This window comes from Ischnura elegans, chromosome 3, assembly GCF_921293095.1.
Source record: "Ischnura elegans chromosome 3, ioIscEleg1.1, whole genome shotgun sequence".
Classification (NCBI taxonomy): domain Eukaryota; kingdom Metazoa; phylum Arthropoda; class Insecta; order Odonata; family Coenagrionidae; genus Ischnura; species Ischnura elegans.
In genome coordinates, this window is record NC_060248.1 from 26,474,581 (window position 1) to 26,483,130 (window position 8,550).

The following is an 8,550-nucleotide window of genomic DNA, read 5'->3' on the forward strand; positions in this document are numbered from 1 at the left end:
TAAAAGATTATTCGATTGTAAACGAATCGTAAATGAAGAAAAATGTTATCTAAGATCTTAATGTGTATATGTATTTCGTATTGCAAATGTGCAATTATTGCCGTGGACTTGCATGCAGTTGAATACGGCCCAAAGGAACCGGAGATTTCGTCGCATTCGGGCATGTTTATGCCGTGACTAAAATAGGTCAAGCTGGAGAGGAAGGGAATTGTAGAAGCGAAATCTCGCTCGGTGATAATGTATTTGCGTCCTTGTGCGAGACATGTATACTCCGCGTGGTGTCTGACAGTGTAGTTCCCAACGTCGTGCAGTGTTTTTGAAGCATTTGTGCAATCCATGTTTCTGAATCCGTGATCTCGCAGCCAGGGATGTGTGGTTTTCGGAAACCAGGTATTACACAGAGCAGTAAGAATAAGAGTCCAATCATATTATCGCCGATAAAAAGATCGCAGTCGGGAGAATAAAGCTGTTAATGTTTCCGGAAAGCAATGTAAAATAATATATAATGTACTTAAATAATAATAGGTTGATTGGTGCAGTGGCGCAGCAAGGGGGAATTTTGGGGGTTAACCTCCCCCCCCCAGAGCTCAGAGAAATGCTTAAGTTTAATCCATTTTACTTAATTGGATTGATATTACTAATAGAATAGGGTAAGGGTTAATAAAATATCCCGTAAGCGTAAAACTCACCATTTTGCACCATTTATCTTAAAATTTTGCTATTATTAATCTTGCATCTACTGCTTATCCTGGTGGGTATTCCACACCCCCAAACACTCCGGTATTAGTTGCACCTAAACCCCCCCAGCCTCAATTTCTGGCTTCGCCCCTTGATTGGTGCACATATAAGATGAAAATTACAAGAAATTTAAGTGTAAGTTTGGATTATTCGTGCGGCCTTTCCCAATTGTTAGCCCGGATAATCGGGAGTATGCTGTACTTTTCACTCATAGCAGTATTTGGCGAATCACACAGCTTTCCAAATCATATCTCATCATGCTTGGAAATATTCAATGTATGGAAATGGTAACTTGGATTTGGTTATTTTTCTTTTGTTGGTTCTGAGAAATGTGTGATACAAATCCACTGGCAGTAAAGTGCATTGCATGATATGTAGAGGTCCGTGAAATTTGCGAGACGCAATAACGTGAAATAACGCGAATCTAATATCTAATTCTTCTGGTGAGAAAGCGTCTCATTCTAGATTTTTTAGGATCGATAAATGGGAAATAATTTTTCAAGTTTCTTTGAATCCGATTATGTTTAGTAATGTGTGCTTCTTTCACTGCCTTTCCTGACTGATTGGCAACAGCTGTAATCAAAACTAAGCGATTTTATTGTATCTAGCTACTGTCTTACCTTCCCTCAACACCTGGGTGAGGGGTATCGAAAGGGAACCCACGCGTGATATGAAACATTTCGGGAAATGTTTCATATCACGCTCTCCCTTTTGGGAAAGGGAACCCTCGTGCGATATGAAACATTTCGGCCAATTTGTAAGTTATACAGTACTATGGTTATACCATAGCTACCCAGCACTCAGTTTGAAAACACCATCGTGAGTGGTTGTGGTTTGCGGTTGGACTTTTTTTTATCGTGGTTCCAGCTTTTAATATCGAACAAAGGAAAGGAATTTTAAAATAAGCTCAAATAATATAAGCCAAAAGCTAGTGATACTGTTCATACCTGGGCAAGTGAATTCAATTCAGAATGATTTTATGTGAAAGACAAGAGTATTACTGTGCAAAGTTTGCGATAAAAGATTTTAATTTGAAAGATGTGACACTTTGTTAAAGCACAACAGTAGCGATACTCATAAACGTGCGAAAGACAGGGGACCCGCAAAACAGCAGCTATCATTTGAACACACAGTCACTCATTCAAAGAAAGCGAAGGAGGAGCTTGTCATTGCTACTACTGAAGCATTTTTAAAGGCTTTATTTATAGTAGAGAAACTTGCCAGTCCAAAAATTCTGGAATGGCTCTCAAAGTAAGTATAAGGTAGGGGGGATTAGTCGTTTGCCGATCGTATTCACTAAGACTACATATTTGAACCAATATAAGTTGAACCATTTCTTTCATTTAGTTTTATCAGAAATTTTGTACAGTCGAAATTGTGTTAAATGTTATGCAAAATGCTTAATAAAAGTATAAGTATCCATGAAACATGTGCCATAAAATAATAAAACGCCTATAAACGTGGGAAAATTTTAGCATTACAATAACACCGCCAAGATTTTCTATAACACCGAAATCATATGGTTTTAAAACGAATTTTAGCAAAAAATAAAACCATTTTCACGGACCTCTAATGATATGTTATGTATTGCATGGTGTGAACTAAGTGAAGGACGCTAGCTTCATCCAAATCTTAACTCCTTTCCCTGAACTCTCAGCCGGGGTGGATTAAGGTTATTTTTGTGGGGTGTTGTTTGGCACTTAGTTAAAACCCCCCCCATAGTTACGCCACTGCCTTAATTCAAATTTGATTCTAACTGCTTTGATTTATATCAGATATCCTGAAGTTTCTTAATTTTAGGGACAGGTTGATTAGATTCTTCAATTCGTAATTCTAACAGTTATTGAGCTTTGAACCATAATTGGAACCGAGGCTAGAAAGAATAATTTCTGCAAAAACCAGTTTTAAAACTTACATTGAGCCTAATCGACAATGAATACTATAATTAGAGAGATTTCACTTGTAAGATAACTTAATGTTTTATTTTAGGTAGTTTACATGTAACCCTATTAAAATCAGATACCTTTTGAAAAATAAGCAGTGAACTTGAAACACTTGATTAAGAATGGTGATCAAGGATATGGACCAGTGCTAGGAAATAAACTGGGATCAGAACTGACACATCCTCACTTATTTTTATATGAAAATTGGATTAAAAATTTCTCATGAAAAACTCAGGGTTTCTTAGAAATGGGTGATTGCAATTACACACGCAATTGAGGATGACTTGTGTTACAAGTGTTCTTGGCATAAATTTTATTTCCCTCCAAACAAACTTCAATGTTGTTAAAATGATAATGCCAATGTAATGATTTCATGACATATCGATGCTGTCAGTTATTTTTTACTGTCTTCCATATACGTATTACCTATTTTATGATTATTAAGGTGGAAAACTGTTTTCAAAATTTTTGGTATAGTAAAGAAATAATAGAATGAATTGACCGTAATTCAATAACTTCATAATTAACAATGATAAATTTGTCAAGAAATCATAGTTAATATTTTATTTCTTGATGTATAATTGACCTTCCTGTCTTTATTTTTTATTTGGGGCTCGGAAAACATTATTACAGTCAAGGCGGCCAGAGTTGTCACATGACAGAAAACAGGGAGTGGTTAACCCTGGCAACTGCACAATTTGTTGGGCCAATCTCTGCTGCCCACTTACAACCAATACCCTCACCCCCCAATATAGCATTTCCACTTATACGTGAATCACCGAGAACACCTGAACTACCCTTTCTTCATTACTTCTGTTGGGTATCCCATACCTTTTCTTTGCAAGACCCTTTGGTTTATGACTGTAGTAAAACTTATAGGAATAGCCACTTTTTTGTTTTGAAAATTTGATTTTCAGTGTGTGTGGAAATACTTCGTGAATAACAAATTTTCTCAATTTAAAACTGGGCCATATGAAAAGTGTTATTTAATTCATTCATCATGTTGTTTTACCAAATCTTACCTTATACAATTGACCCTAATTTTTATTTCCAGCAGTGGTAGTTTTCCTTTCAGAGCTGGCAACATTGCCCCTTAACTCGTATACCTGTCATGAGACAACTCTTGTCCGGCTTGACTGTACTATTGTTCCCAAGTTCAGTCAAAAATGTGTTCCCTATTATTAAGTAGTTTGCAGTTCAAAGCCTTAAAATATGCTGACTCTTGAGCTGGATTCCACTAACAATATTAGATTTGTTATCTGAAAAGAAATATCTTTTTAGTATAAATAGAAATAGCCTCATTTTTATCATGGGATAAAATAAATGGAGATAAGACTGGCTAGATGTGAGTTCAGTTTTTATGTCGAAAAAGGATTGCTATATTTCAATGAAGGGAATGTCTGATAGTCATTTTGACAATGTTATTCCCAAGATTTATCCCACCTAATATATTGTGTATATTTGTTATCTGAGAATGTCATGCCATTTGCATTTGTGTGTATTGAATCAGAGTTGTTAACAATTACTTTTATCTCTTGAAATGGCTTCCTTTAATACAGTGCATAAAGTTTTTACAAAGTAATCCTGTAATTGTTTATTATTTATCACCAATGCATTTGTATGTATTAAACTTTATTTATTAGCATGAAGGAGAAGCTATTACCTTCTACTTTCTGTCAGTTCGCAACAATAAATGAACACATCCCATTAACAGAGATGGCAGGGGTAGCCTAATTAGGTTGTTGAAAATACGAATTATTTATTGTATATGCCAAAGGTGATTGAAAATATTGTGAGATGCATATATTTATGATCAATTTTTGTACACGGTATGGCGAAGTTTTCAAAACATTGAGGCCCCATTGAAAGAGTTGATGAAAATAACTAATGAAGTGCAAGCCAATACTAGCAATGTAAATATGAATAAAAAACTTTTATTACACATTATTTCCTTTAATTTTAATGAAATATAACTTCAATGACAATATATGTATAATTGACCATATTCTTAATCATTTGATCTCCATTGTCGAGTACAGCTTGACATTAGAAAAATACAACTTATTTCCAACATCTTGTCCCACTCAACAACTAGATCCTCTTCTGAGATTTTACTTCCTCCCATCTGCTCTTCGATTAATTTTAGTGTTACAGTTGGTCAGCATTAGTTCATTGCTACGGTCTAACATATTTTATCACTTTTTGTGGTTATTGTTAATTTCCTTGTTTGTATGTTTTTTTTGTTTGTCATAAATTTCAATGAAGTAATCAGAGCTGTGGATGAATGTGAAGGGACTTGGAAAGGGACAAATAAAAAGGAACAGCAGAGATTTTGCACATGATAGGGACTGGCAATTAGAATAAAATATTTCTGCAGGTAGTTTTTGAATAAAAAAAAGCACCAAATTTTTCACAGCACACTCACTAAAATCAGAGTTGCCTTTGCAAACTTACAGTTGCAATTGGGATGATATTATTTGTACAGACCTAATAGTTGTGAAAGGTGGATTCTATGTGACTGAAGAGTGAACAAATGCAACTCTTAGTTCACACACAATGAATTTGGCAATTGATTCATTCTTTGTGGAGTGTACTGTGTCGAGTTTTGCTTTCTAAAAAAATATTAAGGAATTTATTATTTGGACTATTTTATGCTATTTATTGAAATTTGTGTGAATAGGTTATTCAGTCGGCAATAAATTTCTAGTTCAAGCTTGTCCGTGTTCATCTAGATCGTAAGAATACTTTTCTAGAGGAGGTATTACTCCTCTGCATAAATACCCTCGAAATTGGGACAATACCCCCACGTTTAAATACATTGAAAATGTGGTTAAGAATGATTCCTTAGAATGCAAATAGGAGGTGAAAATTTTTCTCATAGAACCACATCAATATCCATAATTAGATAAACTCAGTGGTGGATCAATGGGGCTTAAGGGGTATTGGGTCGAAACCATGGTCCTTATATAGTGGTTGCTAATCTCCAGACATATTCCAGCTCTGGAGTGTTGCCTCGACGGATGCTTTTACCCCTCAAACCCCTCCCCTCAAACACAACTCTGGGTGCAGTCGCGCTGTCGAAAGCATATACCGTCGCCGACAGGCGCAGTTAGTTCCATATTTCCCCTAGTAACAGCACGACTGCGCCCAGAGTTGTGTTATAGGGGAGGCGTGTGAGGGGTTTGAGGTGTAAAAGCGGAATCTCAGGCAACACTCCAGAGACGGAGATTAGCCACCAGTATATAAGGGCCATGGTCGGAACACACTCTCAATAAAATCTAACTCTTTGGAGGTTGCCACATTGTTACAAAAGTATATAGTCATATTTTCTGATATATGTATTTACCTACTGCAATGAATTGAAATACAAATTAGCTATAAACTTGTACCTATGTATTTTTCATGATTTTGGTAGGTTACGATGGAGTAGCATATCCAGAGAGGGGCTACTTGCCTTGGTAATCCAATTTACACTAGATAGAATGGTAATTTTGTTCAGACCCCCACTACTGCTGAGAGGTTAATCCCTACTTAGCCCCTCCTTGTCCCTATCCTGGATCCACTGCTGCATAAACGTACAATGAAAGTATTTGCTACTCCCAAACCAAATTTTCTAGAAGTTTTTGTAAAAATTTAATTTTAACTTTTTAAATCAAAACTGTACTTAAATTTTCACATGAACATAATATTTTTTCTCTTTTAACGCGTTGGTGCCATTTCTGTCATTATGACCAAAGAATGAGCCTTTGTTTTAGCCGCCCATGGCACACCGTAGGTCACAGCTACTTTGGCGATGTATATATTACGTGACCGACGAGGCGTTCATAGCCGAATGTACACAAAACTCAAATGGAAAGGATCCTAGTATTAAAACCAAAGAAGAAAGAATAACAAGTCGGCGCTATGGGCAAATTCTTCTAAAAGTCCACGGCAGGTAACGTGTTAAGGAACTGCTAAGTGGCACTGGTTTTCTCATAAAAATGAGAAATACATCCCTTATGATTTTCTATGAGAAGTTTTTGCATTTTTGTGCAACATTTCTCAATAGAGTTTGCTATATTTAACCCTAAAACGTCCAAAGGACACGTGTATACCATATTTTTTTAAATTCTCTCTAATTTAACTTAGAAGGTTTATGTTTTAAAGGTTTGTATGTAATTGTATGGATTAGGCTCTTGACTTCAAGTTTAAAAAGCTTTTTGCAACATTACATATTCAGTTATTGTTATTGCTGCACTGTCTAGAACTTTCCCTTGAAATAATGTTTACATTTTATAATTTGTAAAACAATTTGATGGAGCTGATGATTGAGTCCATTTGATCAGGACCTACAATTTATCTTTTTTATAAACAAAAGTCTGTGGAATAAGTGCCAAAACTTCAGTTATGCTTTTGTTTTGGAAAAATAACTGTTCTTATGCCTTGGGACACGTATGTCTCTATGGATAATAAGGGAGTGGGACTTGATGTTAAATCATGCTAACTGATCCGTATTAACTGAATGTGTTATATGTAATGCTGTCTGAACAATAATTGAGATTGAACAAAATGCATACATGATGATGTGCTTTATAAATTCTTACTCTGTACGGTACTGGATACGGTGGATGCACTGAATAGTAGAGGCCTTCACGTTGTAGAAATCCATCTTACTGATTTGTGAATGAAAAACTTGGCTGTTTCTACAATTTGGAACTTTATTTTCCTGGACTAGTTTCGATACACTATATCATATTCATAGAACTAGCAGTACAAGTAGCGTCGTTGTGGGTTATATACCAAAACGGGGGAAGAGTGGAAGGGGTGGGGAGGGGAAAGGGGTGGAGTAGTGGAAGTGAGGGAACATGGAAAGCCCTAGGAAGGGGGGGGGGGGGGGAGAGTAAAGGGAAAGAAAGCGTACTTAGGGAAGGCGGTGTTAGGGTTAGCATCATGGGGATTTTTCGGGTGCAAAATTGGGATGTCCAGGAGAGGGGGAGTGGAATGGGAAAAGGTGGTCATTAGTGATGGGCTCTTTCTTCTTGACTTTTCTTAAAATTTCCAGTTGCTCCCTGATGTCCATTTGTAACCTTTTCTTCACACTCACAATGTATAATGCTTCTTAAAAATACCGCTCGGAAATTAATTAATTGCAGCCAAACTAAGGCCCATTCAATGGAACCACTATCAGTTCAGAGATGTGTTGGCCCTTCTGAATGCCATAAAATATATGGCATTGAAAAAGGCGGAGCAAGGTACGTGGTCTCCCCTTGTTAGTAATGGAAGGGATGTTGGAGAATTTGAGCCGATATAACATAATTACATACAGATGATAGATTGAGATGTGTTTACATAATTTATAGTCAGCCATAAGATCATGGTGACTACAACACGGAGCAGAGTTGCCATAGTGGTGCGAAGGAAACCCAGGAAATGAATGGCTAAGTAAAATTAGTGCAGCATTATACACTCAAAATGATCACTTTATGATGCATGCCTTATTTTGGTGAAATCCCTTCCTATGCCTATGTAGACACATTTGACTTAGAGCAAATGTCTACAAGGATGATTGGTAGTCCCTCCTGATGACCTACTCATTGCAAAATAACTTTGGTCAAGCCCCTGAAAATTATGCTTAGTCGCCGAGAATCCTTGGATGCCATTCAGTATCATTTTCAAAAACAATACTCTCCTGCCTTCTAATATGTATTTAGAATTATTTTCGATGTAATATTGAATTGCAATAAATACCCTTAATTCAGAAAATGCATGCATGTCCAAGTTTAGAATGGAATAATTTTTCTCATAGTCCCTTCTGAAGTATGAACAAAACAGTGCAATACATTCTATTGAATTCATTGCAAACAAAAGCTATAATAATAATTAAAAACAA